At 36.8% G+C, this 12,664-nt stretch overlaps 1 long non-coding RNA gene across 2 annotated transcripts in view; it reads right to left on the reverse strand.

Moving 5' to 3' along the window:
• Nucleotides 1-2,286: 2,286 nt before the first annotated feature.
• The window catches only part of LOC106035370 (uncharacterized), a 63,693-nt gene continuing 53,315 nt past the window's right edge, over nt 2,287-12,664 (reverse strand). For both annotated transcript variants that reach the window (XR_010830462.1, XR_010830463.1), the window contains 2 exons: nt 10,727-10,845; nt 2,287-3,108 (listed from right to left, as the gene is read on the reverse strand). This is a non-coding gene — a long non-coding RNA (uncharacterized lncRNA). The remainder of the gene's footprint in view (nt 3,109-10,726; nt 10,846-12,664) is intronic.

Raw genomic sequence — 12,664 nt, forward strand, 5'->3', positions numbered from 1 at the left:
TTCAGCATTCTTAACCTTGCTGAAAAACATTTGTATTGCACAGTCTTAGCATAATTTTTATTAGTTATTGCTTTGTTTTTAACCAAAAGTGTTGCACACATCCAGTGATATTGCATTTATTATCACATGCTGTAATATAAGGTAAAAAGAAATTATTTTTGTGATGCATTGGTCCTTTCCTATATACATGGTATTGCCCTGGAGATAAGGTGTAGAAAGGTTTCTCTACTTCTTGTTATATCTCATTAACAGTGAAAACACAGTCAAGCGTATTTGAGTAAATTCCCCTATACTTGTCAGGCAAATTTTCTGAATTGCTTTTGTCATTGTGTTTTGATAACAAAGGTAGTTATTCTATTCTTAGTTCTGCCCTTAAGAACCAAAGTCTCTTTCTGCCTGAGGACGTATCCAACAGTTTCTTTGGATCATAGTATCTTTTACTTGACGAATGCAATTACTCATGGTGATAAGCAACACAGGCTACACTCTAATTTTACCATCTGCCCTGCATTTGGCAGTGCAATTCAGAAGAAAATAGAACATCTCACTTTCATTGCTGTTCTTCTTTCTTACATTTTTTTTCTAGGACCGTTACTGATACTGACAAACCCAGCACACACTTTCAGAAAAGTTTGCGTCTAACCTTACTTAGCAAATGCATAAGCATGTACTTGTGCTAAAATATGCTCAGACTTACATCTTATATTGTCCACCTGATTTAGGCATTTTTGTTATTGACTTGAGAACCCTGTTCCAGTCTTTATTCTAGTTGGCAACATTCTTTCAATTTTATTCTGCCTAAAATTTATTGCAAATTTTTCAGGAGACAAAAAAAACATAGAAAGCATCAGCAAAACTAGCCCCAGCCTATCCTAAGATAATTCTTCAGAAAGAACCCTTTCTCTTTACCATTTTTAAAAGGTTTGAAATTTTCACTAAATTCTATTGTGACATTTTCAAAATTATGAAGATCTTTTTTGGGGGATCAAAATGACTTCTGAAAACTGATTAAATTTACAGCTAAACATGTCTCCAAATGATAAGAATAATATTAAAGGTCTTGAGTTTAGCTAAATGAAACATTTTGACAGACCCAATATGATATTTCTATCCTCTGGATTTTCAGATCACTTTTATAAAAATACCAGTTATTCATATCTAAATGAGACAGTGCCAATATTCAAAATCCTGACAATTCCTAGCTCTCCTCTAACTCAAGCTCTCAGAATGGTATTTTTGAATAAATCAGTAGGTTTCTTGGAATTTATTTCGAGAATATTGCCTGAAATATTCTTTTAACAGCCATGAAGTTTTTTTGCATTGACAAGTTGAGAACAGGTCAGGAACTTGTTGCATCAGGTGTATCTTCAAGAGTAAGCACCAATGGTCCAGAAACACTAAGACCAAGCTAGCACAGTGCTACATCTGAGAAGATAATCCCCACCTCTCTGCTGCATTTGTTCAGTGAAACACAGTGTCACATATACTTTGCTTCTGATTTCAGAGCAGATATGGCCAGAGATGATGTGATTCTGTCTGCATGTTCTCACACCATGGCTACCCTTCGGTAGCTCCATGAAATGCTAGCTGACCAACTCATATATCCTGCTTGTTGCTTCCTTCCACAAGCCTGCTCTAATCAAGCCTCTTGCCTCAGGTGTGGTTCTGAAAAAAGTCCTTTTTCCCTACAAGGCTGCTCAGTTGCCCTGCTATCCAGCTGGGGCCTTTTGAGCTAACAACACCCTTCCCATCACGAGAAATTGAATAGCAAGACAAAAGTTGTGGTACAATGATGTGCAAATTACAATCTGTTTTAATAGTGCATTTCTTCTCATGGTTTTCCCCCCCAAAAAATGTATAGTCACTTTGATTCCTATCCAGGGTATTTTAAAACAGTGGAAATAAGATCTTTAGAAAATCCAGTCCCTTTCTTCTTTACCCCCTAAAAAGGGTACTTGCAATTCCAACCTCATCAGGTCACACTTTGTCTGTTACCTAAGAAGGCTTTCAAATAACCATGGCTTAGGCTGAAACTTCTTTTGAAGGGAAAATCAATGGGTTGTTTTATTTTTATAAAGTGTTCTAATTCTGCTATTCAGAGTTTAAAGAGTGGTTGTAGGTAAAGAAAAAAACCTTCCTCTCCTCCTTACCTCCCCCGACCTGCTACTTTCTCCGTTTTGAATGACTTCAGCCTGAGCTGCGGAGACTTCAAAAGACTTCAAAGGCAACAGATACTGCTGTTGGGGCTGATGCTGAAAATGCTGGATTCAGCAAAGAATGCAAATATTATGGATTGTGGAGTGTCTTTATTTATTTCAAATGAATAGTGGCTTCATTTATTTCAAATGAATAGTGGCTTCATTTATTTCAAATGAAATAAAATGAATATCCAAAACAAGTAAGCAAGTAAGCAGGCAAGCAAGAAAAGAAAGAAAGAAAGAAAGAAAGAAAGAAAGAAAGAAAGAAAGAAAGAAAGAAAGAAAGAGAAAGAAAAAGAAAAGAAAGCATGCAAGCAGAGGAGGTGAATATCACATAAGAAAGGAGGAATTAGTGTGCAGCAACCAAGTCAAATTTTCTACTGTATTCAGCATGTGCTGAGGAGACAGGGCAATAGTTACAACTCTCTCCATGTCCACCTCTGCCAAAGTGCATTATATTCCAGCCGGTTCCTTGTTGTCTTGCTCTTCCAGCCTTGCTCTTCCAGCCTTGCTCTTGTTGCTGCCATAAGCTGTGGAGTGAAGACAGAAAAGCCAGCACAGTATCCTAAAGGTGACCAGAGGGTTCCCACCATGGGTAAATCAGAAGCAAAGTCATCACATGCACAAGGAGCTCTGCTGTGCCATTGGCTAGAAGTGCTTGGGAGTTGAGTCACTGGGACGGAAACTGTAGGTTTATTCAAAGATTAAATGGGGAGGAAACACATTTTATTTCTCAGCTGAATTCATGCCAGACCTTAGGAAAAATATCCTGTGAAAGAATTTAGCCAGCTCTCTGCTTCTTGTTTACCAGCTGAACTGTCCCTTTCTGACTTGCTTCTTATTGTCTGCATTGATCTCAACATCAAGTCCACTACTGTCTGATCGTACATCTGCTGCAAAGGTCAGGAACCTGGTTAACAAAACACATGATTTCTATTATTCATTAGGATTTAATGATGGGATTCTAAAAATAATCCTAAAATACTAATGTTTTATTTACATGGATATCTGAAAGTCTAGCAGAACCTCTTGAAAAATTCATCAGGGTTGGATACCATGTGAATCTGATTTCAGGCATTATGGTTTTATGCACAGTATCATAGCTTTTTAACTAGTGCATATCAGCTGTAATGGGCAGGAAACACAATTAGTGCATAGGGGCTCCACATCTTTTATTACAGAGGATTCTGGGTTTTCAAATTTGGGATAAAACAATTTTTAAAAAAACACCTTGAAAGGGTTTAAGTAAGAGCCCTCTGAAATGAAAAATGATATTCTTAGCTAGTTCTGGATGAACTGCTCTGGTAAAAAGAATATTGTTTAATTTTCATTTTGAATTAAAGACTTGGAAAGCTGAGTAATACACAGGCTAATGCTGAGCTGAGCTATGCTTCTGCTCCTCTGAGGTCCATAAAAATGTATTAAAACAGGAATTATTTTGTACACTGTGCAGTACTTCAACGCTTAATTCTCAGCAGGCTATAAAATCATTTCCAAGATAATGAAATTACAAAAGAATTTTAATTTCATTTTCAATCTCTTATCATTGTAAATTACTAAAAGAAGATGTTTGGAAGATGACTAGCAATGTTTCTACTCTCCGTCTTCTGACTGGCCAGGGCTTTTTGACTGAATTACCTGAAAAACACTTTTACAGGTAATTCATATGAGACATAATGCAGAAGATCCTGAAACATGCAGCTGACTACATCAGTTTATGCATTATAAAAACAGCATTGTTAGGATTCCAAGTAGAAAAAATCATTAATAGTCAAAATAATAATAACAAATATACAAAATACTAACAAATACCAATACAGTAAGAGTTTAAGGTAAAACCTTGTTGTAACAAAAAGGCAAAACAAATCATATACTTTGAGTGTCAGAAATAAAATAAATAAATAAATAAATAAATAAAAAATGTAAAAAAGAATGTCTCTGTCAGTGATATCTCAACACTATTTCAAAGAGAAGCCAGTAAAAAATGTTTCCAACAACAAAGCTTTTCTTTGTGATTTGCAAAATATTCAAGGATGTTACTTTTCTCCTGGGACAAAGTCCAGAGCTGTTGTTCAAGCCAAACACTTATTAGAACTGTCAGAGACATTCTAAGTTTAGCTTGCTTTCTGAAAGTTACGCTCTGGCAGAAGCAGGACTTGTAGAGCTGCAGCAAAAATCACTGTCCCATTGAAAAGTAGATTTTAATATATTTCTTCTTTTATGAAGAAGAGTTGCAGGACTTGATCTGAAAAACATTTTGAATTCTCACACTTTTAAAATGCTTGTTTGAGTGAAAGTTAAAGGCTAAAATATCTGACCTCATGTAAACCTCCAGCAAATGAAGGGAATCTCCTGAAAGGTGAGGGAATGGAAATTCCAAGAAATATTCTCTACAAAAGTCAATTTCTGTTGGAGAATCAATGAGAGTACGTAAATTGTATTCCAGTAATATTTTCTAGGGAAAAAAAAAAAAACTCTCAAAATTCCCTGGACAACTGCCTAAGCAAAGTGTCCCTTATATGATTAAGTATACGCTGTTGAAGCTCACCTACTTCACCTAGCATTGAGTTCAATACAAAGCACAGCAAAGCTGTCAGTTCAACTCACAGGGAGCGAAGAAGCAATAGCAGAAATCAAGCTACATGCAAGGTGGGGTGAAAACCGTACATTCATTGAGGGCACAGGGGCCCGGAATTTTAGACCAGTTCTGCCTACGTGGGCTAATGTTTCTGTTTCCCCCAAGTTCAGGCAACCAAGAGAAAGGAACGGTCCTCCCCCTTGGGAAGGTGGGCTCTTTCACAGCCAGCAAAGTGCAGGGTAAGGCAGGTGGGAGCAGAACAGCTTGCCCTCCCTCCTCCAGCAAACCTCAGTTGTGGCCAAGCAATGGTTGACCTTCTGTGAAGAAGCTTCTGAGCCCACCACAGATGGATGACCATCATAGTGAGCTAAGTTTTTCACCTCCCTTTCACTGTGATCATGTCTGTGATTTAAAGCAATTCATGAGATGCTTCATAAGCTGTGGCATAACATCTGAGGAGCACAGTCAGAGGTCAACCACTTCTCTTCACTTGACCAGGCCAAAATAAATTAGACATATTCAACTGTCACAGGTCTCCCATAGCCCAGCAATGACGTTGTGAGATTCCTAAGTTTTAATCCCTACTCCAAATGCAGTTTTAGCATCTTACCCAATGGGATGTAGGAAGAAAATGTATAGAGATGAGGGCTACGTGAGAACAGAGGCAAAGAGAAACAAAACAAATTGCTCAAGTCTGTAGAGCTGGACACTATCTGAGCTTGCAGCTGAACTTTCCCACAACCTTGGTCAATGCTTCAAGCCCTGCCTCCTTTAGAAAATGAAGAAACTAAAACAGAGACACAGAAAGGAGGAAGACAAGGGAAAATATAATGGGAATGTGTCTTGTTTGTTCACTTTGGAAATACAGCTGCATTACTCAGTTTTACAGTGATTTATACCTGTTTAGCAGATGCTTCTTCTAAGTTCTCATGGGCTATGTGTGCAAACCCGTTCACAAAAAAACCTGAGATAAGCCACGAGTGCTCCTCCAGCTGGGGACATGAGCTGTATTTCATTTCTAGTGTACTACTACAGTAGTCTGTGTTTAACAGATTTCTTTTCTTATTTTATTTAGTTTAGTGCAACTTGTTAGCCTAACATAGTTAAATTTATGAGTCACATTTATTTATGCCTCTGAAACAGCTCCATTGTATATCTGCAGTGAACACTAAAAGAGAAGTGATTCCAGAAGCTGTTCAGGCGTCTGTGTCTCTGTGCCAAGTTCCACATTATATTTATCTCTCAGCTATCACCCAAACACAGGCTCAGTTCATACTAAACACCCTTCCTGCTTCCACAATATTTTCTTTTAATTTCAATCATAAAATACAAATTATAAATTTCCTTTACCTTTCTGTCACCTCCTTACCAATACCTCTTTGCTGCCATTTTCTTTCTTCCTTTATTCATGCCAATATTTATAAAGTTTAAACTGAAGTATCATACCTTCAGGAGTAACTCCCTTTCTCCCCCACCTCTTGCTGAGATCAAATAAGCCAAGTAAGAATAGCACTGATTAAATTAAATGTTAAGTGATACCACTATCTATCATGGAAGAGAGTCCTTCTTGTAGTTATAGAAAGCAATGTCAAGGTGGAAGTGATTCTCTATAAAAAAAAAATAAATCAATGATGAATAAAATCTTGTTAACATCCACAATTAACTTGCGCAGTTTGACTCTTCCACATCTATTTAAAGCTCTAACCACTAGAAATATCTCTGATTGGCTCTTCAAGCTATACCAAGTGTAGTTTCTTTACCCCCAAAAATGTCAGGTCCTCCACAGAGACATTCAGTGGCTAGTTTGGTTTCATTTGAAATCCACCAAACACCTCAAGGCTCTTTAAAATACAGAGAAATTTATGTTCCCTCAGGAAGAGCAATCACATGGAGGGATTTAAAACCTGCCAAAGAAAATGAAGGGTCTTCACAGATGCATGGTTCATGGATAATTTGCATTAGCCCAGAAAAGTTGGGAGTCCATGCAACTTTTTGAAGCCCTTAGGCATGGGATGGATATGATGACTAAATAGGTAAAGCTTTGTTATTGATCCTTTGGTGATGTAAAGCTTTGGTGCACACTTCATCCTCCTATAAGTTCCAATGTAAATGAGCATTTGGCCTGGCTGTCAAAGGCACAGGGCTGCAATAAGAAATATGTTAAGAGTGAGATTCCATGTGTCTGGAAAAGCTGGTGTGATCTAGGTATTAGAATTAGGATTTCAGAAAATGTTTTCTGTACATGCCAAAAGTTAAGTGTCCAGCAATGTGCTGTGGTACAAGGATTTTTATCATCATTTACATAGGGGTGGCACATATAATCTTATGGTGTCACTTTCTGCAAACCATTCAAAGTTTACAAAAATTAAAATAAAACAAAATAAAATAAAATAAAACAAAATAATATAAAATAATAAAATAAAAAATAAAATAAAATAAAATAAATCATCATCTATATATCAGAAGTTGAACAAAGAAGGCAGTGACAAACCTCCAAACTATTGCTAACAAACCCCACCCCACCAGAGTTAGCAGAAATAGTTTTCAGCAAATCACCCTTATAACCAGCATGAGACCTGAATGTAGAGTGACCTTTATGGGGTTTTATAGCCACATGGCTACACCTTCCTCCCATAACTCAGGGTTCATGGAAAACCATACTGTCCCGGGGCTGAAGAAAGGAAGCAAGGATGTCTCTTTCCCCTCAATAAATCCATGCTTGGTCACCCTGTAGACACACCTGTTTTAAGGGAATATACCTGGGTCCTCAAGCACGCCTCTCCCCGAGTTTTGTTTGTCTCCAGATGTTCATCTGGGCTCTCACAGCTGGTTCTTCTATCTGGAGGCAACAACCACTGAATTTTCCAGTCTACACTTACACGGGACTTTAATGACCCGCTGCTCAGGACAGAATTTAGAGATTTATAATATGAACATTGTTCTCATTTTTTCTTGCTTTCATAGGGAGTGAGAGTTGACATTTCTACAGTTATAAACATGACAATCATCACTCTTTTTAAAATATGCTGTTTGCATCTCAGATCTGAAGTTTCAGGTTTTCTGTGCTCTTGGATAGACATTAGGAATGGTTAATATTCAGTTCATATTTTTACACTCTTGGTAAAACTCATAAATTTTAAGTTGGAAAGAAGCCATCAAGATTATCTTGTTTCACTTTCAACAGAACGTAGCTACATAAACCCCTCAGTAATTTCTGTGGGGAAAAAAAAAAATGTTTCTGTTTGAACTATGTCATATGTTTCAGAGGGACATTTAATCCTAAAACAGAGTCCACATAATGGAGAATCAACCACGTTCTTAGATAAGTTATTCCAATGTTTAAATACCTTCCATGTTAAAAATGTGTTCTGTGCTTCAAATCTAAATTTGTCTTGCCTCAGCTTCCAACTGTTGAATCTCATGCTTTTTTTTTGCTGTTAGATTAAAGAGCTGGCTATGAGAAAACTGTTTCTCACATAGGTACACACAGACCATGATCAAACTATCCCTTAGCCTGCTCTTCAACAAACTAAGTAGATGAAGCGTCTTAAGTTTCTCAGTATGAAATATGTTTTCCAAACCACAGACCTTTCATTTAACATTTTTTGAACACTGCTCACTTTTACAGAATGCTTTTTGAACTGCAACAACAGAAATAGTCATGTTTTTTTCAGTTATGGTCTCATTAGCAGTATACAAAAGAAAAAAGCACCTCCATATTCTTAACTGATAGTCCTGTGCTTGTAGAGCCAAGGCTTATGTTAGCCCAGCACACTGAGAGCAAAGGTGCAAAAGCTTATATTCATGGCCTCCAGACCCTTGCCAGTGTCGCTGTATTCCTGGATACAGTCTCTCATTTTGGAATACTGACCTAAACTGTTTTTAAGTGTATCACCATGAACAATTAGAGTTATAGTTCATTAAGAGTTTTGATTTCACGTGACTAGTAGACAAAAATACATTTTCCATACAATCTATTTTTTTTTCCTTATATATATATATATTGTTGTTGTTGTTGTTAGGAAATTTAAATGAGCACTTGCTTCAGTATAATTTACAAGGTTTCATTTCATGTCAAAAGCATGAAATCATACCTTCTTTAGGATGCATTCCCCTCCAGGAACACCCCAATTCTATGAGGCAGGCTTGTGAGGGATTGCACCCTGCCATAATGAAGTATCTACCAAACTGTCCAATTGCAGCTGAATCCCTCATTGCTGGAAGAATTCCTTGTTTTCTGATAGGGTTTTGGTGTTTTGTTTTGTTTTGTTTTGTTTTGTTTTGTTTTGTTTTGTTTTGTTTTGTTTTGTTTGGGGGGAGATCAACTCTCAGTTAATAACTTTTTAATCCTCATTAATTTTATGGTGGATTGGGACTAGCTGGTCTTTTTCACGGAAATGTTGTACTAAGGTACCTTTCAGAAGTCAAATGTTACAAGCTTGTTTGACAGGATCTGTTTTCTACAAAACTCACCCTGATTGGCACTAATTATACAACCATTCTTTAACTCATGACAGAACACATGCCATACTTGCTTTACGAAGAATTTGTCAGTATTACAGATGAAAAATTTACAAATTACCAAGGAACAATATACTATTTCTCTGTTCATCCTATCAAAATCTCTACACACCTTCTGAGACTTTCACAGTATTACAGGATACACTAAGAAACAAAATCAATGGTTATGGAAGCTCCCTGACTAATTTTGTCACAGAAGAGAGATTCTCCTGTTTGAAATTATCAGTCATGCCGATTAAAATTATTTTAAATTTAGTAATTATTTGGGCCTTACAACCTTTTACTTAAGCATCTCGTTTAGCAAGAGATGAAATTCAGAAGAAAAAGTCAGAGAGGCTAGAATGCTTAGATGCTAGTATGAACCTAAACACAGACTATTAATCTCAGCAAGGGGCCCATCTTTTTATGAAACATTTCTAAAGTTGCTCATGGATAGATGAGTAAATGGGACAGAACTGTATCAGAAGGTGGTGAATAATTGTGCTGTTAGATGATCTTCCTAGTGCTGAACTGCTTCTGATGATCCACATTTAGGCATAGACAACTCTTCTGAATATGTAAGAGAAGTAGGGACAGAAGACCACCTGCTTTGTGTATAAAATACAAAGATGAGCTGCTAGAATACTGTACCATCCCAAAAGATAATGTTTGTGTTTTATCCATACAGCCTTCTCCTCTTATTGCTGCTGCTCCTGCTGAGGAAAGGGTCAGCTACTACAGTGAGGCAGAAAGAGCTTTTAGCCTCTCTCTCTTCACCCACCTAATAGTCTACTCTCAGTGGACTAATTTTACAATATATATCCAGTCCTCACACAATTTTGCTCTCTTGTCTGGGAAGCTTTGAACATCTAATGAAACACAATTTCTGATAAACCTGCTAAACATCTTTACTTTTTTGCTCATTTTTTATTTTCTCCAAAAGAGTTTGCAAAGAAAGATTAAAAAAAGAAAATCACTCATTCTTCAAATTAAAATTAAAAAAGAGGTTTAGACATTTTTTTCTTTGGCTCCTTTAACATTTCAGACAGAAATTCTGTTCTATCTTTACAATGGCAAAAGGAAAATGTAGGTCATACTAACTAGGTCCTTACCTAAAAAGAAAGGACAAAGTCTCTTTGCAAGCCAAAGATGAAAGAAAAAAAAATGGCAAAAAGTACCATCTCCCCAAGCAAAAATGCAACTGTTGGGATGTCAAGACCACACACAAGCTTGAGAGTTGACTGCTGGTGTGATAATGATCTTTCCAAAAGTCTGTGTTTTTGCCAATTATACCCTTCACTGATAAACTTAGTTTTACCCTCTTGAATTTGCTTAGCCCCACCTTCATTTGCACTTGTCAATGAGCAAAACAGCAGCAAGCAGAACGGAAATATTTGTGTCACCCACTTCAGAGTTGAGCTCAGGCTCATTTTTATTCTCTCTTACATACTTTACATGCACTTGACTTGGAGAGGTCCCACAATAAACTCAGTGAGAATCCTCATGTGAGAGTCTTCCAGAGGTATCCTCTGTCCAAATCACAGATCATCTGCTTGTTTGGGGGTGAATCTGAAACAACATTAAAAAATAAAATCAAATTAAACTAAAAAAATAAAAAATAAAAAGCTCAAAGGCTATTACTGAAGTCATGGAATACCAAGAGAGGCATTTCAGTTCTGTCAGAATATACAACAACAAATACCGATCAATATCAGAAGGATTTTTAGTGACCCATATCCAGTTCTGATAGCCAAATCAGTACTCTCATTTCAGAAAGGCTAGAAAACATCTTAAAGGGAAAGCAAAGGGCAAGGTACTGAGTAGTAAATGTTCAGCACAGTGCGTGGTAATTGACTTAGTCATGCAGTTCCCATTACTGTTAATAGGAATCAGATGGCTAAATCCCTGGCCTAAAAATGTACTTTTAAATAGATATCTGCATGAGTGCCAAGCACAAAGCATCAAGGTAGTGTAAACTACCAGTGAGGAAGATATGAACACTGAAGACATTTACTGAAGACATCAAGAGATCTTATGGAAGGACTTATAAAACTGGGGCAAAATTGCCAGTGAGATCATTTATTGGAAGTAGTTTTTATATAAATTGGATAACGTTTTAGAGAACAATGTATGCACTGGCTGAGAACGCAAGTCTTCAAAGGCATGGGAACAGCAATGTGTCTCCAGAAGACACGAAGAGAACAGGGGCAAGCTATAACATGGCCACACAGGAGTACGTGACCTTGATTTCATGCCTAGGAAATTCCACAAACACAATAGCAGGACTAAAAATGGCATGGCTCTAGCAAGAGTTTATAACTGATTTGCTAGCCTGGCTTACTGGATAAAAGTCCTTTAGAAGACAGGTATCAGTATGAGAGCTACTCCCTGTACAGGCATATTGCAAATATATATTGCAACATATGCATTTTTCAATTCTTCAGACTGAAAAAAATGACATTCAAAGCAAACACCTGAAATCAGTGGAATTTTTGAAACTCAAGCTAATATTTTAAGAACATTATTTCTTTTAGAAAAAGATAGATAAAGAAAAGTAATGATAAAAAGTATAAAGAGATACAGGGAGAGACAGAGAGAGAGATGGAGACAGAGGTATAGATCAAGACAGAGATGATAGAGATGAGAGAGAGAGAGAGAGAACGAGAGAGAGAGAGATGAGAGAGAGAGATGATATAGAGATAGGGATAGCTGTAGAGATAGCATTCGTGAACTGGGAGTAAGCCCTGCTGGAACTAGTGACAGTAAATCTACAGCCTGGAGTTGTATTAATGTAGCTGATTAGTTGTTACAAACAATAGTTGATAAGACTATGTTGTATTAATATTGATAGAATAATTAAGCTCAGGATGTCAAAGGTGTTTACGTTACCGAACAACATCAAACAGTGAAACAAGGCTCAGGGTTTGAAGAATAAGGACCTCAGTCTATTCAGTTGCTACAACAAAGTGAGAAATCAGTGCCAGTCTGGACATTTATTGACCAAGATACACAAAAGGTAAAGAATCAAAACAAAATAAAGAGTCCTCTGAACCTAAAATAGAGTTTCTGCACGAAGGAAAAAAAATAATCAAACTGTATCAAAATCCTTCTTTCAGAGACAGGATTTTGGATACACTCTCTGATTCTGTCAAGTAATCTTTCTTCGTCAGGATGAAAGAGTTAGTTCTGTTGTTCAGGTATGAGCTCTAAATGATGGTTTCTTTCCCTGCTTTGACAAAACAGGCAGACACAGTTACAAAGGAAAAAAAAAAAAGAAAAAAAAAAAAGAAAAAAAAAAAAAAAAAAAAAAGATATATAAAGGTCAAGGAAATACAGCTTTCATTGATGTTCTCAGCCTCCATGGCAGTTGTCTAGTTACAAACAGACC

The sequence above is a fragment of the Anser cygnoides genome, chromosome 3 (assembly GCF_040182565.1).
Source record: "Anser cygnoides isolate HZ-2024a breed goose chromosome 3, Taihu_goose_T2T_genome, whole genome shotgun sequence".
Lineage (NCBI taxonomy): Eukaryota > Metazoa > Chordata > Aves > Anseriformes > Anatidae > Anser > Anser cygnoides.